The sequence below is a fragment of the Lissotriton vulgaris genome, chromosome 5 (genome assembly GCF_964263255.1).
Source record: "Lissotriton vulgaris chromosome 5, aLisVul1.2, whole genome shotgun sequence".
Lineage (NCBI taxonomy): Eukaryota > Metazoa > Chordata > Amphibia > Caudata > Salamandridae > Lissotriton > Lissotriton vulgaris.
The window spans coordinates 1,161,241,133-1,161,267,253 of NC_141693.1; the positions used below are offsets into that span (position 1 = coordinate 1,161,241,133).

General features: G+C 45.4%; 1 protein-coding gene across 1 annotated transcript in view; it reads left to right on the top strand.

Annotated features, from left to right (window-relative positions):
* LOC147712145 (uncharacterized) overlaps positions 1 to 26,121 on the top strand; it is a 936,609-nt gene that overhangs the window by 745,487 nt on the left and 165,001 nt on the right. The gene's annotated exons all lie outside the window — the stretch shown is intronic.

A 26,121-nucleotide genomic window follows, 5' to 3' on the forward strand; every position in this document is an offset into this window, starting at 1 on the left:
TGACATTTTTAAAGTAAAATGTTTCCTGATTTGTGGTATTAAAACCTGAGAAGTATGGAAATTTGTTATAGAATGTTTTTGAGCTACCCTTTGGTGGCCTTGGACAGTGTTCCCATTGATTGAAAGTATAAACATTTCTAGGGCTTGCAAATTTGTGCAAGTAATGATGACCAAAATGATTATAACAATACATTTGTGCATAATCTGATGAACCGTCTAAGTATTCATGTTTTGTAAATTTTGCAGACATTTCTAAATCTGACATCATGTTATTAACAGTCTCAAAGTCCCAATCATCAGAAAATGTGCTGGGTGAAACAAAGTCACTCAGGGAAACCTTGAATTGATGTGGAATCTTCAGCAGCTCGGCCGGACCATAAATGTCTTGATCAGTTCATTCCCATGCTATACCACCTGGTATAGGAACGGCTGTGATGTTCACTGATGACAGGTCTCTTTGTTCACGATAAGATGATTTGTGTGGTTTCAGGAGCAAGTTGATACTCATACTTGCTGTGTCCATTTTACTATAGTTTCCAACAAGAGTGAGCCAAAGTAGGAGAAAAAGTACACCTAACACAATCCAAAATTCAACCCATGATGAAACCAGATAAGTCTTTTCTAGTTGCTGAAAAAGTGCTGTTATTTTGTTTTTAAAAGTTTTGTTTGCTGGCATTGTTTCGGGCTCACTGGGATCCTCAGAAAATGTATCAAAGTTGATGATATAGCCAGAGGCAGTTCTATCAATTGTTGGCATTGCATCCGGATTACTTGAGATCGCTGGAGCTACTGGATCTCTTGCCATATTAGTATAATCCGAGGCTACATCATTGTAAACAGGAGTGTCTTGACGAACTGTTATTTGGGTTTCAAGAGGCACAAGTTCCATTGCTTTGTTGCATAGTTCTTTTCTTACTGCAGATTCTTCAAAGGTGATGAGTCTCTCAGTTTGAACCTCTTGGATAGTAGCCAGATTTGGTCATGTGCTACATCTTTGGAGTCCACTGGGCCTACTACTTATTATCGGCCACATGGTGTGGTTTTTACCAGGTCAATTGATAGGAACCAGTTCTCCTTTCTTTCAGCAAGAGGCGGCAGTAACACTGTTCTTGATCCGTGGATTGCTAGCACAGGTATTGGTTTTCTATATGAAGGCCCAAATTCCTTCTTATCCGCAATCTTTTCTCTGACTAGATCCCCAATCTTTGGAATCCAGACAGGCCTTGCTGGGACAGGTGGTTTCTCTTCAGTTGTTATTGGCTTCTGTAATGTTTTGCTTAGACTTCTTCTTGTTTCATTTAAGTTCTGCAAAACAGCCAAATGGTCTTTGATATCAAAGGGTTTTTGTTCTACCACTGAAGTATGACGATCGACGTCTTCGACAATCATTCTAGTACCAAAAAGGACTTCATATGGAGTGATTCCACCCAGAGAATTATTTAGCAGATTGTTAAGACTACGCTGGACCCTAGCTGTTATAGATTGCTTTATGTCACGTTTTTTTCTTTCCACAACCGAATTTCCCTCAGGATGGAATAGACTTGAGTACCGCAACGCCATGGCCTTCTTGTAAGCTTGAGAGCTAAACGCAGGACCCTGATCAGAATGTAGTGTGCCGATTGCTTGTGTGCCGATAAAGACTCGCAAATCTTTTATAACAGTTTGGGCGTCAGCTGAGCACTGAGGCCACATCCAAATGAATCTTGAGCATGAATCCACTGCGACCATGATATATTTGTAGTTACCATCCCTTTGTAAGGGACCGCAGTGGTCCAGGTAAACACATGCCAATGGTTTATCTGAAATTAGAAGGGCAGTTTGCGCAGGGCGTTTCACTGTTGAAACTTTCATTTTCTGGCAAATTTCACATTCCAAAACATAGTTTCAGGTCTGTTTCCTCATGCGTGGCCACCAGCATCTTTGCTTTAATAATAACATTGTAGCAAAAACACTTGTGTGTGCAGAGGCGAGCCCTTCATGTGCTGCTAAGATTATTCCTAATCTATGTTCCATGTTTGGAATTACTCTATTCCCAACTCCAAGGATTTGAGCAAAAGGAACATTATTTGTATCAGTTATATATGAGTACTTGAGTGGAAAGCCTTTTGGTAATGTTTTACCAATGTCCTTATTGGAAGCGGCGACAGCCTTCATTATTTCGCTGTCCATTTTTGTTTTTGAATGAGTGATTGCAGCTCCGGAAGCCGTTTGCACTGCTTCCTTCGCGGCTTCATCAGCCAATGAATTCCCTTCAACATGAACGCCATCACGCTGATGACTCAGTATATGGATCACGTGAGTCTTTTGTAGTTCTTTCTGGAATTGAACTACTTGTTTCCAAAGCAACTTATGCTTGATTGGGCCACCTTTTGCATCTTTAAAACCGTTTTGAACCCAGTTCTGCAAGTATTCATTGTAAGATTGAACGCAGTAATAGGAATCGCACACTATGAGTGTGGGGAATTCGCGATCTGTATTTTCCAGCGCCATCTTGAATGCCTGTAGTTCAGCTCGCTGAGCTGTACAGTCTCCAATAGATTGAGTTTTTGTGACTATAGGTCGGAATTTACCATCGCGCCAGCGACATTTAACAATCGCGCACGCAGCACTATAAGTTTGTTTACCCCCAATTGCAGGCTGTGCTGATCCGTCTGTATAAATTATACATTTGTACTGTTCCATAGGGAGAATTTCACTCGGCAGAGGAAATTCTTGTTCATATTGTAAATATTCTTGAGTTTTCAAGTAGGGGTCAAAAACGTATTCAACATCTGTTGCAGCAAGAGAGTTAACCCATTGTATCCATCTTGGATGTAAAGCCTTTGCATTCGGAATGCTTGCTTTTGACACTGCCTCTAAGGCAGGTACAGGAGTAACGACCATTATGCGTTTACCCTGTGCGAGAGCTCTCTCTTTTGCTACTGCAGTTTGAACCGCTGTCAGAATTTTTTCTGTTGAAGTGAATTTCATTTCAGCTTGTGTGTACAAGTGTGATTTGTAAGCCATTGGTACTTTTTCACCTTCAGTAAAGGTTAAGTACTTGAATCCTCATCTTTCTTGGATGATTCGGATTACAAGGTTGCGTATGTTTACGCGTGTCTGTAAATGTGTTGTTGCTAACATGTATGTTTGCACTGAACGCAAAATTCGTGTGTGTATTTGAATCCAATTAGTTGGTTTGAAATCAGGTTTGAATAATTCGTAGAGATGTTTAACCCTTTCTGCGTAGTTTAGAATGTAAGATCTTCAGAAATTCAGGAAATCTAGAATTGGCTGTAAGTTTTTCAGCGTTTTTGGAGGTTGGAGCAGTGCACATTTCTCTAAAAAGTTTCTGCCAGGCTTTTGCCTTCACTTGAAAGTTCGTATCCTAAGAATAGGACGTTGAGGTGGGCAATTCTTGATTGCGAAACCAAGTATTATGGTGTTCACCCTGTGCAAGTGCCTGTCCAAGTCATCGTCTGTAAGATAGATGTCATCGACATAAGATAATGACTCATCATCATACGTTTGTAGTAACTCTGTTACTCTGGCTGAAAATAACCCTGGACTATTCTTGAATCCCTGGGGGAGATGACAGAAGTGACGTTGTGTCCCCATAATTGAGAAAGCGGTCAAGTACCTGCTTTCAGGTGCGATATTTTGACAGAAGAAACCATTTGAAATATCTAATGTAGTTTTATACTTTTTGCGCACAATGGTATTCATTGGATTGTTCATGGACGAGGTGCATGTTTCAATCACCCCTTGGTATTCAAGTTGATCTAAGATCTCCTTTACCTGTTTTTTAGCTTCTTGCTTAACTGGGTACTGCCTCTGAGCAGTTGGTTGATTTTTTAACTGGATTTTATGGTGAGAAGAATCCTCATCCCATCCTACATGATTTTTATATAATGCTGGAGCCTGGGCTACAGCCCATTTTCTGGCATAAGTATATTTTTTATGAATCGGAATATGATTGGAGAAGGCTGGCATAATGATCTCTTTGCCATGTGGGCACTCCCTGTCAAATTTTGGTGGCCAGTCTTTTTCAGCTAGAAGAATATCATAACCGTTAGAGAGCTTCTCCCAAAAGAGTGCTCTTATTTTCCTAGTTATGTGCCCCCACCATCCGGAGTGCTTCTTCATATAACTTATGTGGTACACTAACCCTGGTATCGGCAGTTTCAACTTGAAATCTGTCGACAGATGATCCTTCAGGATCTTCCGAGCTATGGTGGCCTCTGCTACGCTGTCCAGCATTGTCTGGGCCCACTCCACGTTCTTGAGTTTGGTCCTCAAGATCCTCGGCATGTCAGATTTTTAGACCTGCTACCTTTTTATTGGGGTGAATTGTGTTTTCTTATTTTTTGGAACGTGTTGATTGTCTTTGGACTTCACGTGTTCTTCCTTGTGTTCAGACCGTCCTCTTCTTTCCGATTTCTGTGAGAAAGTCTGAAAGGTACGAGAGGAACGTGTATCAGTATGTTGATATCTATCAGGTTTTCTCAAATTATCCCTATTCCTGAGGTTATAACTCTTTTCAGAGGGCTCCCTTTGAGGAGACCTACCTCTGGATTGAGAACGCTGCTCTTTAGGAAGTGTCTGTCTAGAATTTTCCCACTTCTTTTAAGAAGTAGTGAGAGTGTTTTTAATAAAAACCTTTTTAGGATTTTCTGTTGAGGCTTTACTGGTATCCCACCCAAACTATCTCTACTTAGTTCTTCATAGGATTTTTCAATTATTCTTGCTAGTTCATGTGGTTGCTCAGTTACATCAAGTTCTTTTAATTTTTGGCGGATCGCCACGGATGCTGCTTCACCTTTAATATTAGCTAATATTATAGCTGAGACCTGTTTGAAATCTTTAAATAATTTCATACCTAGATTCAAAACAGGCTCTGGCCTGTATTCATTTTGAATTTGTTTCAAGATGTCTGGTATTACCGCCTTAGACGGAACACAATGAGCTTTTGTGTAGATTGCAGCAAGACTGTACCCCAAGTGTCGCAGTCTTCCAGATGTGGCGCGATTCCCATTGGTAAACAGATTGTTAAAATTCTGTGTTTCTCATGAGGTGTATTGTCAGGAAATACTGCCTCTATTTGAGTAATCTTTTGAGCTAACCAGAATGGAATTTGTTCCCGTTTTGCGGGCAATTTACCAATGACTGATTGTATTGTCTGTGGTGTAATTTTATTTGCGTTCCCCTGGTAAGGGGTTTGTTGTGGAATCCTTATAGGAGGTTGGACAGTTGGAGTCTGCATGACATATTGAACCAATTGGCTATGTATTTTTATTAGTTGTTTTAGTTGAACCAATAGTTCTTCACTTGACATTTCTTCAATGTCAGGATATGGTGTATAGCTGGCTAGTACCGGCCATGTTGCTGCTGGTCTACCTAGTGGACCGAGCCTGGTAATGTGATTTTGATGTTGTTGGGCGCCTTTAAACCAGAGAGCATGCTCTTGGTAAGTTAGTGGAATTTCAATGTCCTCAAAAGGAACGTATTCCGTTGGAGGTTCCTCTACTTTGTAGAAGTGGAACACATGTGTTACTGGATTTGCTTCAGGGAAGACAATCCATGAATAGAATACCTATGTTTGTCGATATTCATGTGGCTCAATGACAGAAATTACCCTACCACCTCTTGATGATAGGCCATTTGTTATTAGCTTTATAGTGATGGTTTTCCGGGATGATTTTAGCATCCGGGTCATTTTGTTGGAAACCTGTAACGTCTAAACCCGGTCGGGCTGCTGCAGCTCCACCGGTCTTGTTTTCAGTCATTTTGTTGATTGAAAGTTTGCAGAGCAAGTTTCAAGGAGACAAAGATAAGGTGCATAATATTTTGGAAAACTGTATCCTTCAACGTTGAACAAAACAAAACCTAATACATAGGATTTTCGTCCTACTCAGTAATGGCGGATATTCTATCCTTTTACCCACTTCAGACGTCTATTGGAGTATTTTATGGGAAAAGGGGGCTTTGTGAAAGGGACGACTGAGTTACTCCAGTATCTAGCATTAAATTAGTGCCTTACCAAACGTTGGGCGCCATGTAGTGTAGTTCCTAAATTCCCAATAGGCTCTGCGCATTGGAATAATATATCCTATAGATGTGACGTAGGACTTAAGTCGACTAGGTCTCTATCGAATAAATTATACTTAATTGTGAGTGCCAGCTAGCTCAGAGGTCACTAGAAACTTTCTCGAATACACAAGAAGGGATTAGTTTCTGACAACCCCATAAACATGACAACTTTGTTTCCCCAAGACTAAAACTGATCTTCAGAGTTGTGGAAACAATAGATAGATATTTTACTCAGTCATTCGTGCAAGCTTCTTCTCACCAGAGGTGCAGAGAAATAGAGAGACGGGTGTTTTCAATAAAAGTATTTATTGAACTGTCTTATGAACTGCTTCAATAGTAATACTGGCTGTAAAGTATAATGCGTACAGCAAGAAGAGTATTATGAAAGAATAGTGTAAAAGCATGGTATGGTTTCTAAGCCATAAAATACATACATAAACATCAAAGACTAAAAGTACTCAATTGGTGCTTCTAAAATACGCCTATCCCAATGTACCTAACCCAAGTCTAGTACGAGTGAAGAAGTAAGGGAGGTGTAGCATAGGTTTAGTTTCTTTGCCAATAATCTATCCAAGATTTCTCTTAGGATCTAATCAGCTCCGTACCTTAGTTTAGAATGAAGGAGGTCTGGTATCTCTGTCTCCGGACTCGATTTCCTAACACCCCGCAAGGGAAGCTTGGAAACACTGGAGCTGGATTCTCAGTGAGAGAAAGGCAGCCTCTCTGTCAGTGTGCCAGCGGGAGGGTCAGTTTCCTTCGGCACTTGCTGTAGGGAGATGCGTCGAGCAAGTAGATATTCGAACTGCTCCGAACCACCAGTATCCAGGCCTGGGAGTAATTTATCAGAAAGCTAAATCAAAAACAACTTGCCGAAAAGTAGGAAAACCATTGGGGGCAGCATGGTTCACCAAAAGCCTTAGAATTCAAAAACAACAATTGAATACATATTTACGACAACTAAGAACTCAGGGCTCTTCATCCATCCAAGACCAACTGCTACTAATTTCCAAAGCCAGAAAAAACTTTAAAAGAGGCATTAAGGCAGCTAAGAAAGCATTCCATTAACATCTTTGGGCGACACTCCATTACTCTTGCAAACAAAGAGACTCCAAGCTCTTCTGGGAAATTATCAATCAGTTAACCAACGACAGGAACCGACACCACAACGCGAACATCATGGAGGACACATGGAGAGCCCATATTGAATTACTATATAATGAAACTCCACCTCCAGGCATCGTCAACTGTGGCTTCCAACTAAATGACGTAGCTATTGCCGGAGACCAAGAAAACAATGACCCCCCCCCGCCGATTTAGACCTTCCTCCGCAGATCTTTAAAGAACAGGTCTTAAAAACAATTAAAAACCTAAGATCTGAGAGTGCCCCTGGGCCCAACGGCCTCCCAAACGCCTTGTTTCGGCACAATCCACCATTTTGGGCTGATAACCTAACTCCTCTTTTTTCGGGGATCCTAGCCTCTAACATGATCCCTGACTCCTGGAGGGGAAGTATTTTAAGCCAAATATATCAATCCGGCTCTCGTTCCGATCCTTCAAATTACAGATTGATCACGTTAATTGATGTGGAGGCTAAAATATACGCTTCAAACCTTCTGGCAGACCTAGAGGACTGGGCGGCGCGATTAAACCTGATTCCTCATACGAAACCGGATTCAGGGCCGGGATGGGCACTCTGACGAATATTTCTGCTGTAACCCTCCTGGCCGGAATGCCAGAAACTGGTCCTAGGAAGCTTGTTTCCGGTCCAGGGAAGGCATGGCTTGGCAGTTCGGGCTGGACTGTGCCCATGAGGCACAGTGTCAGACTGATTTGCATATGGCCATGTCTGAACTGGTGTGGCAGAGTGGGCTAAAGAACGGTTATGGATTAAACCCAGATCTATTGACTGGGTATGAGTGTTTGATTGGTTCAGATGCTCCGTCCATCACCACCCCCTTTTGTACCGCTTTGTTCGCCATAAGTTGGCAGGGTTTGCTCAGACGTGAGTCCCCTGCTCACTTTGCCACTGGATTCAAGCAAGCCTGGCTGAAGACGGCTGGAATGCCAGAAACCGGTCCTAGGAAGCTTGTTTCCGGTCCAGGGAAGGCATGGCTTGGCAGTTCGGGCTGGACTGTGCCCATGAGGCACAGGGTCAGACTGATTTGCATATAACCATGTCTGAACTGGGGTGGCAGAGTAGGCTAAAGAACAGTTATGGATTACACCCAGATCTGTTGACTGGGTGTGACTGTTTGATTGGTTCAGATGCTCCGTCCATCCCCAACCCCTTTTGTACCGCTTTGTTCGCCATAAGTTGGCAGGGTATGCTCAGACATGAGTCCCTTGCTCACTTTGCCACTGGATTCAAGCAAGCCTGGCTGAAGACAGCTGGAATGCCAGAAACCGGTCCTAGGAAGCTTCTTTCCGGTCCAGGGAAGGCATGGCTTGGCAGTTCGGGCTGGACTGTGCCCATGAGGCACAGGGTCAGACTGATTTACATATGGCCATGTCTGAACTGGGGTGGCAGAGTGGGATAAAGAACAGTGATGGATTAAACCCAGATCTGTTGACTGGGTGTGAGTGTTTGATTGGTTCAGATGCTCCGTCCATCACCACCCCCTTTTGTACCGCTTTGTTCGCCATAAGTTGGCAGGGTATGCTCAGACGTGAGTCCCTTGCTCACTTTGTACTGGATTCAACCAAGCCTGGCTGAAGACGGCTGGAATGCCAGAAACCGGTCCTAGGAAGCTTGTTTCCGGTCCAGGGAAGGTATGGCTTGGCAGCTCGGGCTGGACTGTGCCCATGAGGCACAGGGTCAGACTGATTTGCATATGGCCATGTCTGAACTGGGGTGGCAGAGTGGGCTAAAGAACGGTTATGGATTAAACCCAGATCTGTTGACTGGGTGTGAGTGTTTGATTGGTTCAGATGCTCCATCCATCACCACCCCCTTTTGTACCGCTTTGTTCGCCATAAGTTGGCAGGGTATGCTCAGACGTGGTTCCCTTGCTCACTTTGCCACTGGATTTAAGCAAGCCTGGCTGAAGACGGTTGGAAGGCCATAAACCGGTCCTAGGAAGCTTGTTTCCCGTCCAGGGAAGGCATGGCTTGGCAGTTCGGGCTGGACTGTGCCCATGAGGCACAGGGTCAGACTGATTTGCATATGGCAATGTCTGAACTGGGGTGGCAGAGCGGACTAAAGAACAGTGATGGATTAAACCCAGATCTGTTGACTGGGTGTGAGTGTTTGATTGGTTCAGATGCTCCGTCCATCACCACCCCCTTTTGTACCGTGATGTCACATTCAGGCATGGCAACGCCTAATGTAGCATGGGACACCACCCTGAAGCGTTCCAAAGAGAAATCTGTGGCATCTCAGCCAATATGTACGATGGATAGATAATATGATAAATGCTACTCATGAAGTAAGATTTCTGATCCATAAATATGCTTGGATTTATAAGGCTGTCGTCCTGCCTGGGATCAATGTGTTTGTTAATATTGATGTTGATGTACTCAATGATACATGTGCACATAAAAACGAAATCAAATCTCTGATGTCAAAATCACCCTATATGACCACCCCATCAACCACGAGTCATAAAAAAAATGCTCAGCCAAGCCCTGCGGCCTAGACCAAAGGTAACTGATTGACAGATGAAAGGTGGGTTGGCACGAAACCAGCAGAACAAACGCACAAACAGAAAAAACCCAGATTAGTCCCACACATGGGCAGCGACACCACAATGGCCCAGCAAGATTGGCCCCAATGAAGGGCACATGGCCGGTGGGGTGCATGTTCCCAAAACACCAAAAAGTTAGATGCCACATGAAGTTAGGAAACTCAGCCAATCAGGACACATCACATGCAGTGATCACGCCAAATTAGCTAAAAGATTAAACAAGATTATACCTGAATTACGCGAGGAGTAATTCTGCTTTTAGCACTATTTCTTGGTGCAAAAATGTCCTATAAATGCCCTATAAATGACTATGCATTTTGCACTAAGAAATAGTTCTAAACGCAACAGAACAAGAAGAGGGAGCTCGCTAAATGTGCTCTTAAGCTAGGATTCCCCCCAATTTACTACTGCCATTTAGCAATATTTTGTTAGCGGAAAATGCTCTCTTATGTCCGAAATGGAATGTGAGAGTGCATTTTGCGCTAACAAAAGTGCTAAATGCAGCAGAATACAAATAGTGAGCATCCACTCATGCTCACTAAATGTGCTCTCATGTTAGGATGATTTTTTCCACAAATTACTCTTAATTATGCAAGGAGGAGTAATCGTTTAATTACCGGTAATTCCACATCAAAGAGTAATGCAGAATTCCCAAAGTTATTCTGTCGTACATGAAATTCAGGCAAACTTACAACTTCACATTTAGGGTTCCAGGTAACTCTCTGAAACATACAGGCTAATTGTTACTTGGTCACAGCACAATATCCTATTCATGCGTGGTGTTGTGAGGTACATTTTGCTTATATCACGTACGTTGTCTTAGACCGCTTCATTGCTAGCATGGGGGCTAGGCAGAAACCCCGAAGGAAAAAGCCATTAGGTAATAGTTTTGTGGCTTGAACCGTGCATGAAAGTGACGGTTTTTCCATTCTTTCCCATGCTTGCTGACTCTGGAGAGCTGTGGGTGGGCCTACCTCATTGTAAGATGTCTGTTATGGACCAGCACACTCAACTGTAAGTTAACCATGCATTGTTGTGTACTGTTGGTTGGTAGATCAGCATCAGAGCTTGCTCTAGGTTGGTATGTGGCTTGCATAGGTCTACTCAGTCAGTTGGTACACCACTCTTACGATAGATAGGCCTGGGTCATTTTGTGCAGTCAGTTGTTAGAACCGAATCACTGTTGACTGTCAGGGGGTTGATGGGTCAACCTCACTGCAGTGTTGCTTGGTAGTTGGGCCCACATCACTGCCCCATATCGATTGGTAAAAAGGCTGCCATCACTGTTTACCAATTCTCGTGCTTCAAAATTCTTAGCTTAATTAGGTGGGTCCCTTCACATGATGACGCTTGTTTCCGGTTCAGGTAGGACCTGGCTTGGCAGTTCGGGCTGGACTCGTCCCACAAGAAACAGGGTCAAGTCTGATTTGTATATGGCTGGGTCCAAACTGGGGTGATGTGGTGAGCAAAAGAACGATGGATTTAACCCAGATCCTTCTGACTGGGGGTGAATGTTTTCATTGTCCAGCATTCCGTCCATCAATTGTTTCTTTTGGATTTAACCAAGTTTCTTGTGACTGGAGTTGAATGTTTGCAGTGTCCAGCATTCCGTCCATCTAGTGTTTCTTTAGCATATGTCGCCCTCAGTGGGAAGGGTATGCCCAGACGTGTGTCTCGTGCTCACTATACCACTGGATTCACGCTAGCCTGGCTGATGAAAGGTGATGCCCTGAAACCGGTTCCATGATGCTTGTTTTGATCTAGGGAGGACCTAGCTTGGTAGTTCGAGCTGGACTGTTCCCACAAGGATCAGGGTCAAGACTAATTTTGATTTATATATGGCTGAGTCCAAACTGGGGTGGTGTGGTGAGCAAAAGACTGATGGATTTAACCCAGATCCTTGTGACTGGGGGTGAATGTTTTCATTGTCCAGCATTCCGTCCATCAATTGTTTCTTTTGCAGATGTTGCCCTAAGTAGGAAGGGTATGACTAGACGTGGGTCCCGTGCTCACTACACCACTGGGGGTGAATGTTTGCATTGCCCAGCATTCCGTCCATCAATTGTTTATTTTGCATATGTCTCATAGGTCCACTCAGATTGATAGGCCTAAATCATTTTTCGCAATCAGTTGGTAGAACTGCAACGCAGTCGACTGTCAGGAGATGATGGGTCAATTTCACTACAGTGTTGCTTGGTAGTTGGGCCCAAATCACTGCCCCATGTCAGCTGGTAAATAGGCTGTCTTCACTGTTTACCTAATCTCATTCTTCAAAATTCTTAGCTTAATTACGTTGGTCCCTTCACAAGATGATGCTGTTCCAGGCTAAACTATTCATTCATCTGTCTAAAATGGTTGTTATTTCAACGTCAACTGCAAAACGAATACATAAATCACCTCTCTTTCTGCTGCAAAGTCTTCCTCTTGAGTGTTGTCACATATTGGTAAGTATAAATTGGGAAATGTGGTGAGTTTATGCAGGGCCAACTTTAGGGTGGTGCCACAGCACTGGGTTTAGTGCTCTGTGGCATTGTGTTTTGAAACATATTGGGGGGCTTATTTAAGAGCCCCTTGCATCACCTTTGCGCTGCCATTGCATCACTCTTCGTGATATAGCAGCAGTGTAAACAATGCGCCACATTGCACCAAATTTTCAAAGTAATGCATCTAGGCAGATGTGTCACTTTGTAAACCCCTGCACCACATTATACCTGTGTCCGGTATAATGTATGCAGGGTGGGCGTTCCCCAGGAATAAAGCCTCGTAGAAGTGGTGCAGTGAAATCTATCAGATTTTACTGTGCCACTTCCAGGATGCCACTGCGTCAAAACCTTACGCCTGCCTCATAGCAGTGCAATGTGTATAGGCCTCCAGCAGGCATGACTGGAGTTGCGTCGTACTTACGACACAACTCCAGCAATGCTTGAGTTTTGCGCCAACAGATATGTCAGGATTCCTGATGCATCTGTCATTCCTTGTGACATGGAGTGCTGTTCTGTAAATACGGCGCATCCCTGGTGTCGCTAAGAGGGCTATGTGAAAAGTGTTGAATCACTGTTTTATCGCAGCGATGCAACACTTTTCATGAATGAGGCCTGTGTGTTTAAAAGCACCTGATGCAAAGTTCCTTCTGCATCCTTCAATTTTCGGGGAACAAAAGAAATGGCAAGATATATCTATATATATATATAAGTGTGGCTCAGTGGTTAGAGGCGGCAGACCCGGATGCTGGGATCGACCGTGGACCAGGGTTCGATTCCCCGCCTCAGCGGGTCTCGGGCTCAAAATTCCACGGCCTCAACAATTCTCGCTCCGGTGCCTACTCGACTCACGGGGTCTCACTCTGCAACTCTGGGCAATAGCTTGCTTAATCTCCACAACGGCCCCTCGCGGCGGGATGCCTGGCTTTCACCTTGTGGACACCCTGCTGGGGCTTCTCACAGGGGAATACCAGGACGGGTTCCCTAAGCAAGCGCCAGGATGCCCTTTGGGTGACAGGTTGCGCTATATAAGTACACCTACATTTACATTTACATTTACTGATTAATGTACCTGATGGAGAAAAATCTACATTATGTTGGTTAGTGGCAGATCTGATACATACTAAAGTAGCATAGAGGGTAAATATGCCTGTTACAAAGCATGTGACCTGACCTGACATCGTCAGAGACGGTCGCTCCACCCACCGCGTGGCTCCTCCTGAGTGACCCGGTCTCCCTGCTTCCACCGCCCGCTCGCCGCCGCCCGAGGCCGTGACCCCTGTGCCTCCGTTGGTGTCACCGCTTCTCTGCCCCTCTCTGTACTCTGTACTCTTCTCTGTACCGTCTCGTGCCAGCAGTGTTGTACCTCTCTGTACTCTTCTCTGTACCTTCTCGTGCCAGCAGTGTTGTCCACCCCTCGTGTGGTGCCCTGATTGTGTGTTTTTTCTGACTTTCTGCCGTTTCCTGTTTCCCGCTGTTACACCCCACTCCCCGCTCCCTGCCGCTGATCCCCTGCGGCCCGCCCCCTTTCTCCTTGGACCCTCTCCCCTTCCCATCGCCACCCCGCTCCCGCCTCCCAGCTGCTCCTCCCTCCCACTGGACACTTAAGGCGCCCCCACGCGACGGGGAGCGGTGACCTGACCTGACATCGTCAGAGACGGTCGCTCCACCCGCCGCGTGGCTCCTCCTGAGTGACCCGGTCTTCCTGCTTCCACCGTCCGCTCGCCGCTGCCCCAGGCCGTGACCCCTGTGCCTCCGTTGGTGTCACCGCTTCTCTGCACCTCTCTGTACTCTGTACTCTGTACTCTGTACTCTGTACTCTCTGTACTCTTCTCTGTACCATCTCGTGCCAGCAGTGTTGTACATCTCTGTACTCTTCTCTGTACCTTCTCGTGCCAGCAGTGTTTTCCACTCCTCGTGTGGTGCCCCTGATTGTGTGTTTTTTCTGACTTTCTGCTGTTTCCCGCCGCTACACCCCGCTTCCTGCCGCTGCTCCCCTGAGGCCCCGCCCCCTTTCTCCTGGACCCTCTTCCCTTCCCATTCGCCACCCTGCTCCCGCCTCCCAGCTGCTCCTCCCTCCCACTGGACACTTAAGGCGCCTCCATGCGACGGGGAGCGGTGACCTGACCTGACATCGTCAGAGATGGTCGCTCCACCCGCCGCGTGGCTCCTCCTGAGTGACCTGGTCTCCCTTCTTCCACCGCCCGCTCGCCGCCGCCCGAGGCCGTGACCCCTGTGCCTCCGTTGGTGTCACCGCTTCTCTACACCTCTCTGTACTCTGTACTCTCTGTACTCTTCTCTGTACCGTCTCGTGCCAGCAGTGCTGTACCTCTCTGTACTCTTCTCTGTACCTTCTCGTGCCAGCAGTGTTGTCCACCCCTCGTGTGGTGCCCCTGATTGTGTGTTTTTTCTGACTTTCTGCCATTTTCTGCCGTTACACCCCACTCCCCGCTCCCTGCCGCTGCTCCCCTGCGGCCCCGCCCCCTTTCTCCTTGGACCCTCTCCCCTTCCCATTCGTCACCCCGCTCCCGCCTCCCAGCTGCTCCTCCCTCCCTCCTCCTCCCCTCTCGCCATTTATGGCAGAGTCCACACGCACGCGCAGCATTCACGCGCAGCGGGCGCTCCGATTGCGCGCCGATTGCGCGCCTAAGGCAAGCCCGTCTATGCCCGTCCGCGCCTGGACCACGCCCAGCGCCAGGAACCCTGGATCTCAACGAGGCCAACGTACCCGACGAACATACGACGCCGCCACCCTTTGCGCACTCAACACCGACCGGAACCCCGCCTGCTACATGGCCACCCCGAAACGCACCCACGGACCCTTCACCTGCCAAGATTGCAAATTCACCTGCATCCATCCTTAACCAGCACCCACCAAACCTACCACCAGCAAGAATCACCTCAGGTGCATCCTGCTCAACACCCACTGCGTCCACAGGCACGCAATCGAACTCTGGAACCTCCTAGACACAACAGCACCGGACGTCGCCTTCCTCACGGAAACCTGGATGAACGCCTCCTCAGCCCCCGACATCGCCATAGCCATCCCGGACGGCTACAAGATCACCCGGAAGGACCGCACCAATCAAACCGGAGGAGGCATCGCCATCGTCCACAGAAACACCATCCGCATCACAACCAACACAGAAGACACCCTCTCAGCCGCCGAACACCTGCACTTCCAGATACACACCGACCCCAGGACCACCCTCAGAGGCACCCTAATCTACAGACCCCCGGGACCACGCACTCAATTCAGCGAATCCATCGCAGACTTCGTAAGCCCTCACACCCTCACCTCCCCCGACTACATCCTCCTAGGAGACCTCAACTTCCACCTGGAGAACAACAAGGACAGCAACACCGCCACCCTGCTGGACAACCGCGCCAACCTCGGACTCAAGCAACTGGTGAACCACCCCACCCACTACGCTGGCCACACGCTTGACTCCGTCTTCTCCTCCAGCAAGCACGTCTCCTTCAGCCACTCCACCAGACTCCACTGGACAGACCACAGCTGCGTCCACTTCCCCTTCGAGAAAATCACGACCCACCACCACCCGCAACAGGCCCCCTGCAGAAGCTGGAGCAAGATCACTGCCGACCAACTCACCACCCCCCTAAGCCAGAGCCCCCCCACCAACACAACGGACCCCAACGACGCAGCCCGCAACCTCGCACAATGGCTCACCAACTGCGCCAACGAACTCGCACCACTGAAGAGACCACCCAGCGGACCCCACAGCAAGAAAGCCTCATGGCTCACAGACGACCTCATAAACTCAAAGAAAACCTGCCGCTCCCTGGAGAAAACCTGGCGCCAGAACCAAACAACAGACAACATGACAGCCCTCAAGAACGCCACCCGCAAGCACCACCAACTGATCCGCACTACCAAGAGAACTACCTACAAACAGCGCCTGGACAACAACGCCCACAACAGCAAGGATCGTCAGCATCGTTAGAGAGCTCTCCAACCCCAGCGCCTGCAACAACGACATCACACCCTCGCAAGACCTCTGCGACTCACTCGCCACGTTCTTTCACTGCAAGATCACCGACATACACGACAGCTTCGGCGCACAGACCACCCACCCAGCCACCGAACCAGCGCACCCAACCGCCACCCTCTGCACCTGGAACCCGGTTAGCACCGAAGACACCGCCCGCACGATGAGCACCATCCACTCCGGCTCCCCCACTGACCCATGCCCACACCACATCTTCAACAAAGCCGACTCCATCATCGCACCCCAACTCCGCGAGGTCATCAACAGCTCCTTCGCAACAGCCACCTTCCCGGAGAGCTGGAAGCATGCCGAACTCAGCGCCCTACTGAAAAAACCCACCGCAGACCCCACGGACCTCAAGAACTTTCGACCCATCTCGCTTCTCCCGTTTCCCGTTAAAGTCATCGAGAAGACCGTCAACCAACAACTCTCCGCCTTCCTCGAGACAAACGGATCCCTCGACCCATCACAGTCCGGTTTCCGAGCAAACCACTGCACCAAAACCGCACTCATCGCAGCAACCGACGACATCAGATCCATGCTCGACAACGGGGAAACCACCCCACTCATCCTCCTGGATCTCTCAGCAGCCTTCGACACAGTTTGCCACCGCACCCTGATACAACGCCTCAACGATACCGGAATCCAAGGCGCAGCCTTAGAAGGGATCATCTCATTCCTCGCCGGCAGAACCCAGAGGGTCCGCCTCCCCCCATTCCGGTCCGCGGCTACCGAAGTCATCTGCGGCTTCCCACAAGGTTCCTCGCTCAGCCCCACCCTCTTCAACATCAACATGAGCCCCCTCGCAGCCATTGCGCGCAAACACAACCTCAACATCATCTCCTACGCCGACGAGACACAGCTGATCCTCTCCCTCACCAACGACCCAAACACCGCCAGAGCCAGTCTCCAGGATGGACTGAAGGACGTCGCGGAATGGATGAAGCTCAGCCGCCTGAAACTGAACTCAGACAAGACGGAAGTCCTCATCCTGGGACCATCCCCCTCGGCTTGGAACGACTCCTGGTGGCAACCTGCCCTGGGCACCGCCCCCAAACCCACAGACCACGCACGCAACCTGGGCATCATCCTGGATTCCTCCCTCACGATGACCAAGCAAGTCAACGCCGTTTCAGCGTCCTGCTTCAACACCCTGTGCATGCCCTGAAAGATCTTCCGATGGATCCCCACCGCTACCAGGAAGACGGTCACCCAGGCCCTCGTCACCAGCCGCCTAGACTACGGAAACACCCTCTACGCCGGATCCACAGCCAAGCTCCAGAAAAGACTGCAGCGCATACAGAACGCCTCGGCAAGACTCATCCCGGACATCCCCCGCCACTGCCACATCACCGCCCATCTGAAGAATCTGCACTGGCTCCCCGTCAGCAAGAGAATCACATTCAGACTCCTCACCCACGCACACAAGTCTCTCCACGACGCGGGCCCCACGTACCTCAACAACCGCCTCGCATTCTACACACCAACCCGCCAGCTCCGCTCCGCCAGCCTCGCCCTTGCCACCGTTCCACGCATCCGCAAAGCCACCGCCGGAGGAAGATCCTTCTCCTACCTGGCAGCCAAGACATGGAACTCCCTCCCCACCCACCTCCGGCTGACACAGGACCACCTCGCCTTCAGGAAGCAACTCAAGACCTGGCTGTTCGAGCAGTAACGACCACCCCCCAGCGCCTTGAGACCCTTACGGGTGAGTAGCGCGCTCTAGAAATTCCCTGATTGATTGATTGATTGTGCACCATGCAGATCACAGAATTGTATATAATGTATATAGCTCAGTGGGTTATTGCTTTTGTCACACAGATGGTTTATTACAAGCAGTTCATAAATTGCAATCCTAATATAGCAGTAAACTATGAACTGTCATCAAAGAGCTGCTTGCAAACTGCAAGGTGTAGGTTAAAACGTTTTGTTTTCCCCCAGTCTTTCATTTCCCTAATGTCACTAAAAAGGGCATTTTTATTAGAAAAGCCAACCCCAACCTCTGTGTTACCTTTTAAATCCTGTGCTAGTGTTTTTACATACCATACACTTTTAAAATATACTGCATACGAGTATGGATGACGTGACTCCTACATCTTGTATCCTCATTGTCTTATTTAGCATTTCCTAAACACTGATTTACACACGTGTGAATCGTTGTCTCTGTATAATGTGTCTTTAGCACTATAGCGCTATTAAATAAAATAAAAAAATACATGTGAGAGCAGGCTATGGAGACATGAGGGGCCCTGTTGGAGGATGGCAGTGAGCTAATCTGTAAATAAAGAGGCCACTGGGGCCACCAACAAAGATTGTCGCACCGGGCGCCACCAGCGCTAAAGCCAGCCCTGAGTTTATGCATGCATCAGCTTTAGATACATGTGGGGAATGGGCTGAGATTTGCTCTCAGAGGCCACTTAACCCGCTGCAACGAGTTTTGAAGTTACCTCTTTACATTCTACCATGGGGAGGCTGCTTTGTATGGATTTCAGGAGGTGGCTTTGTCTGTATGTCGCAGCAGTGTTGAGGCATTGTGCTGCTTGAGCCTGGTATTTTGACTGACTCTGTCCCAACCCTACCATCCTTTAAGCTGCAGCCTGGGGTGGATTAGACTGGTCCCTCATACCGCAGCCCACTCTGCCTGTATAATATTCACGAGGGTCCCCTGGCAGCGGAGCCAGCTGCTCCCCTCATTAAAGCAGCGCGCGCCGAGAGTGGCGGGCAGGAGCGCGCGGGATTTGTCGTCAGGTGCATAGTTCGCCAGGGGGTAATTAAAGGTTAATGCAGTTGTCAGTTCACAGGCGGTGAGGAGTTGAGTGGGCTGTAAACAAAGATTGTCACTTAACCTTTCCCTTAGGCTCAGCGTCTCACACACTCGGTGATATGGTGGGGGATGCCGAGGAGAATTTAGTCACGAAGGGGCTGTGTGAATAACTCAGCACGACTGCCCGCGGAACCGTTGATTCAGATTTCTTCATCAGCCGGTTGTAGTTGCCGTTATACCAGCTCCTGTTTGGCACTTCAGACCTTACTGTCACTCTTCTGGCCCACTGACCACTACCTTGAAAGCGAGCCTGATTCAGGAGGCTTTTTTCCCGACTTGCCCACCTGACACCTGTCGGGTTGCATAAGGCCTACAGTAGAACTATATACCTGCAGTAGGCTTACATCCCAACCATTGTTTACCTTTGGTTGGCTTTATAGTCATTCTCAGGTGTTGCCTATTTATTCGATTACTTGCTTTCCTCTTATCGTGATTGATTCGGCCCCCCCCTCCCCCGCGCCCCCCATACATAGCCTCTTTGCCATTCTGTTGACTGTATGCTTACGTTCCTTAATTGCTCACATTCAGAGAACTGATTTTGTCTTTTCCTTTCAGTACTCCATGGCAGGTTCTCCCCTTGTGCTCCTCCCCCCATTAAATATTTGCACCCCGCCCTTACTGTTGCCTCTCACCCCTCCAAGCTTTTCTGCAAAAGCACAGTAGCAGGCATATTTTTGGCACTGTACGACTGAAGTGCAAGCTCTAAGGGTTGTTTTTGTATTGTCTCAATCATTCCATATATTGCATGAAAGCACAGGGCTTGGCACACAAAAGCTTTTATGACCTTGAAGGCAGAGCTGGCTTCTAGCCCACTCAGTTGACCTTTGAGATAGAAGGTGTACTTAGCAACACTGAAAAGGAGATGTCTTTTCTCCTGACAGCCCATAAATCTCCTACCTGGGCTACTGCAGAGGACCAAATAGTTCTTGTATTTGTTTCATTTCTCAGTCATGTGGAAAGTAAATTAGGCCCTGGAAAGTGTTTTCCTTTAAATCATGACACTTCCTTATTCTTTTTAAATTCTGTTTAGTGTTTCTTGAGTGAAAAGTATTTGACAAATAAATTGTTCCATTTATAAAAGATACAAATATTGCATTCAGTGTACCATTCTGAGCCACTGTCAAATGTGCTAATCTGTCTTCGAGTACTTTGAATTTTCTTTATCTTTATAAAGCTGTCCTTAGCCAACAAGCAATGGCAACACCAATAGGCTGGCACTCACATTAGAGACACACCATTCTGGCTTTGTCAATGCTTGTTTTAAAGAGTAACTTATCTAATTTAGATTATGGCACATGGGCTGCCAACTGCAGTGTTAGTGGAAGCCTTCACTGGTCATAGGTGACCCTGCCAGCATATTTAGAGTTGTCTGCTGGATTTTTTTTAGGCCTATAATCCTTCAGCTTGCAGAACAAGTGCACTTTGAATGAAGTTCAAAGGGGATGGAGAGCAAGTAGCCGAAAAATTTAAGAAAGGGCTCCTAGATATAGGAGAATGGATGGCTACCAACTGCCTAAAGCTAAATTCGGAAAAAACCGAGGTACTCATCTTTGGACCACTCCTACCAGCCTGGCCAACTAGTTGGTGGCCAGAGGCCTTCGGTACCCCTCCCACTCCTACCACGAAGGTTAGGAACCTCGGAGTCATCTTCGATGATGGGCTAATTTTCATGGACCACGCCAACAAAACAGTGTCGACGGCACACCTGAAATAAAAAATGATCAGGAAAATACGCCCTTTTCTCCCTGACTCTGCCATCAAGACACTTGTCACTGCCCTTGTCCTCTCATCCTTGGACTATTGCAATGGGCTATTCCTTAATGCTCAAACTAGAGTAATTACAAAACTCCAAACGGTACAAAACGCGGCGGCTTGTCTGCTCTCCGGCAAGACAAAGTTTGAATCCATCTCCAAAAATATAAAGGATTTTCATTGGCTCACTGTACAAAAAAGAATTAATTTCAAATCCCTCTGCATTGTGTTCAAAGCAGTTAACAATCAAGGACCACACTTCCTAAAAGATCAACTACAACACTACAAACCCACCAGAGCTCTACGATCAGCCACTCTCAATCAACTGGTCGTCCCCCCCACCAAAACAGTCACCTGGGGTGACCGACGCTTTCTGGTGGCGGCCCCCAGACTTTGGAACACCCTGCCTCTTCACATCAGACAAAGTGCCACGCTCCTTCAGTTCCGTAAACTCCTGAAAACTTGGCTGTTCACTCAATAATCATTTCACCCTTCATACTCTGTCTTAATTAACTGATTCATTCTTCACATTTTCGTGCTCAAATAAATGGTTTATTAGCGCCAAGACGCCCATGGGTAAATGCAGCGCTCTATAAATATTAAAAATAAAATAAATAAATAAGTTGCTAATTGCGATTTTGCACACAATTACATGATTTTTTGAAATGTATTTTCAAAGCCCCCACCCAAGTGTTTTTTGTTTGTATTATCAAAGCACCCCACCCAAAATGGGATTTTTGCTTTTTGAAAAATGTAAAATCAATGTTGCTCACATTCTCAGACTTTTGTCCATGAGAGAGAGGGACAGTGATAGTTTTCCCCTAATGTGCAGTAAGGTGAAGTATACAATAAACACAGCAATAGAAGACCCACCCTAAATAGGGCAGGTCTTCCAATGTGACTGATTGTGGCACTCCCCATCATATAAGCATTTCTGATGGCAGAGAAGTTAGGGAGCTTCACAGTTGATAACACACTGGGATATTCACAAAGTTACACCTGTGAGTAAGTTACACATGGATGTAACTTCTACGTTTGGCTGTTCACCAATCGCAAGTGTGAAGTTACTCTAACATACTAATTTACATGTCCCAACCCCCTGAAACAGGGGAGGAGCCAAATGTATGAGTGTAAATTACTGCTGCCAAAAAGGAGCAGTAGTAAGTCCAGCACCACATATGGCTAACCACTTTTACTGCAACACCCTCCCATAAGAAATAATGGAGCCCAGGACCTCATGTAGAACCCCATTAGAAATAATGTTAAATGAAAGTAATTTATTTCGACTTTAAAAACATTGCTAAACATCCATTTATATGGTAGTTATCTGATCAATGGACATGGAAAACAGACATTTACATTTCATTGGTCAATTTCACGTAATTCTTCTCATGATAAATACATGGTCATATAACATTTTAATGAGTCTATAAAAAGCATTATAAATAAATAGGCATATAAATTTGCATTACATGATTTCATATATTAACATTTTATAAATCAAATCTAATAACCTGATACTGTTAAAAGATTTTTTTTGTATAAACCATGTTATTTTATGCTTAATGTATGACTTAATTTCGACACACAATTGAGCCCATAGTGGGCAAAGTCTACTGTATGATCCAAGTCACAATTCACAGCGCTATATCTAATAAAATCACATGCTACTAATTTTGACACTTATCGATGATTGCACTATCCCATGCCAAAACATAATCATATCGAATCATGTACCCATCAACTAATGTCTAACAGAAAAGTTCCTTACCCGTAGTCAAGTGCTACCATACCTCATAAAATGTGAAACAGGGAAAACTAACCTAAGTGAATGTATTCTCTCTAATTCCTTGATTTGTGAAATTGCCAATCAATTATTTATATTACAAAAATGTGTGCAGCTCTTCTCACACATTCAAACCATTTGGAGATTTGGAATTTAAATTTAAAATGTAGTGTAACTCCAAGGGCCTCCCCAGTCAGCACAGACGAGAGTGCGGAGACACCGACGGATAGAGTGGTGCTCCTATTAACCTGAGCTGCAGCCAGGTGGGGTGAAGCGCCATCACCACTACTAATGGTATGTGGTTGATCATGAAACCTGAAAATTACAGGTGATTGATTTTAATCTCACTTTATAAGCAGTAGTTTCTAACAGGTCCTGAAGAAAGCATTGGAACTATTCCATCTTAAATGCTGAAACATGTCGACCAATATTGCTTACAGATATTATGTTAAATCTGTATTTTCACTATATTTTTAACATTTGGACATTTGAGAGATATCATTAAAACTCACAATCTACTCAACTGATTCAATTTTATTCATGCACTCACATTTATTGTTTGATTCACTTTTTGCACTGCTTATTCAGTAACCATAAACAGGCTCATATCTTTCGAATATACCACCCTTCTTGTCAACACATTTATTTAACATCACACATAGTCCTAGAAAAACATCAGTAGGCTATGTTGTCTTGTCTTGTCTCCTGGGCAAGGAGAACCCAAATGATGTTAAAAAGGGCGGTATCGAATGGTTACTGATGGGAACAATTGCCCATTGTTTGAGTCTTTACCATATGGCATATTGTTTTGGGTTTCTTTATTTGTATTCTGTTGGGGTTCGTGTCCGCAGGTGAGCTTTACATTTGACCTCTAGATACTGTTGTTGTTAAGATTGTATAACTCCAATTGCCTCAGCAACCGATCCCGGTTGCCTCCCCTCATCCACTTGTTGAATGCATCAATGACAAAATACTTGAGACACTTGGGATTAGCCTAATTACATTCATTGACATGTCTTGCTACTAGGTATGTGCTGTCTATGTTGGTGATGGCTCTTAGATGTTTAAGTGTTCTTTTGTGAACCTGCAATATTGGTACTACCAACATATGTCAAAGTACAGTCACATTCCAATATGTATATTGCATACTCAGTTTTGAAGCTTTATTTTCTGTGATCTTTCATGAAATGGCATGCTGTACTCAGCAATGTTGCTCCTAAATTTACAAGCTCCATGAGAAAAACATTTGTAAAATCCCTTTCTGGGAGACAGACAACTTTGTTTTTCTACCAATTCGGGACTGTTCTTGATAAACGTATCCCTCATTGATGGAGCTTTTCTGAAAGTAATAGTTGGTGACTTAGAAATGGTAGGACCTAATACTGGATATATATGTACATGTAATGTTATTTAAATGTTAAATAATGTAAATGGTATTAAACTAAATATTATTTTATATTAAAATATGTTAGTACCTTTTTAAAATGTAAAAAGTAATGTAACTAATTTATAAAAAAAACAATAAAACTACAAGAGGGAGATTTACATATGGTAAAGTATGGGCAAAATGGTAACTATTTAGTAAACCTGAAGAAAACTAGTAGAGATATTTTGATGTTAATTATTAATGTAAATACATTTTTTGTATTTATTAAAAATATAGGATAACATGTTACAGCACTATTAGCCAAATTCTGGGATAAATATTTAATTAATTTGTATATATTAAATTAAATGTACATTCTTTTTTTAAATATAAATAAAATCCCACCTAAAATAAAATGGGTTTTTTATTGTGTATTATCAATCAATATCTTTATTCGGTATTTAGAAACACCATAAAAGTACAATTTAAAAATGACAATATAATACACTTTTACACAATTCCTTAACAGACCATTGTGTATTAAAATGCTGAAATTTTAAGTATATGACTAATGTAAATTAATTAAATTATTTAGTAAGTAGTTATTTTTTTAAATTATTAAAAGTTTATTAACACATTTTACCTTGTATTAATTTTTTCTTTTATATCATTATTAAATACATTTGTACGTATTTCTAGAAAGTCAAAATTATTTAATTTATTTTATCGTTATTTCCTATGAGGTTCTATTTAATTATTTAAGCCCCTGCCTCCATTATTTTCTATGGAAGGGTGTTACAGTACCACTGATTGAACGTGTGTTGTGCGGGACTTTCTCCAGGTCTGAGCTGGAGTACATTTATTACTGATTGTTGTCCTTTTTGGCTATAATAACTTTAGAAATACAGTTTGTGATTAGCAATGGTTGTGCTTATTCTTTTGTGGATGGGCGTCTCTCCCTCTGTAAACCCCTCCTTAGCACTCTCTAAATCCCCTTCTTGCTCATCCACAAACCCTTCCCAATTAGTACAAAGTATGCCTCTTTTTCCAGCAACTTCCTCAGTACCTCCCACATTTACTATTAACAGGCCGATTATGATGTCATAGGAAACAGCTCCGACCCTTGGTCGGAGCCGTTCCTATGGCATCATAATCAGTAGTTTGGATTCATTTCCGGCCGACCCACTTGGATGGAGTCGGTCGGAAATTAATCCAAACTGGATATCTGAATGGTTTCTGTCTGCCATTCAGAAAGCCTCCTGTAATCCCAAGGGTGGCACTTTCTGCCCGAGGGATTACAATGTTGGATTCCGACAGCTTTTCTGTGCCGGCCTTTCTGAAACAGAAAGGCTGCTGGATGTTGACTTTGGGTGCCCCCGGCAGGGCCCCATGGGTGCAATGTCTCCAGATGGCAGCTGAGAGGGCACCTATGTTGCCCCCCCTGTTGATCTCTGCACCCCGTGGCAGTTAACTGCACCTCTTCTCTTTACAATGAGAGCATGCATTCCGGTTGCAATGCATGCTCCAATTGTAAAGAATAGGATTGCGACCGAACAGTGTTTGTCACATCCTAATTGCTGGTTGGGACCGCTGACAGGAAATCAGTTGGTCCCAGTATCCAATCGATGCTGGATGGACTCAGGTCCATCTGACATCGAAATCGCCCCCTAAGTCGTGAAATCATATGTCTGAAGATCCCCTGGAACCATATAGAATGCTAGGAGTCGAACAGCAGGATTCATACCTAATTAGGAAAGGAGTAACAATTAATGGACGGATTCTTCAGCAGGGGGGCACTACCATCACCCTAATTAGCACAAACAATGAACCCTTGATATTAAATGGATATGTGCACTATGGTATTTTATAGTAAATACATTTGTCTATGGTCTTGAATAGCTGATGCCCAAGATGTTGTTAGTATATTTGTTTAATCAATAAGGACTAGCCTATTTGCAAAGTGTCTCATTTGACTCAAAGCTGTATGGCAAGGTACAAACCATTCTGTTTGTTCATGAAGCCCTCACCCACCAACCTAGTTGGTGGCATTCTTCATCATCGGGCCCACCCAGTGACACCGAATGTGTCCCGGATGTGCTTCAATGCCTGGATACAGCGAAGCAGGTATGTTACTGAGTGTGCAGTGTGTTG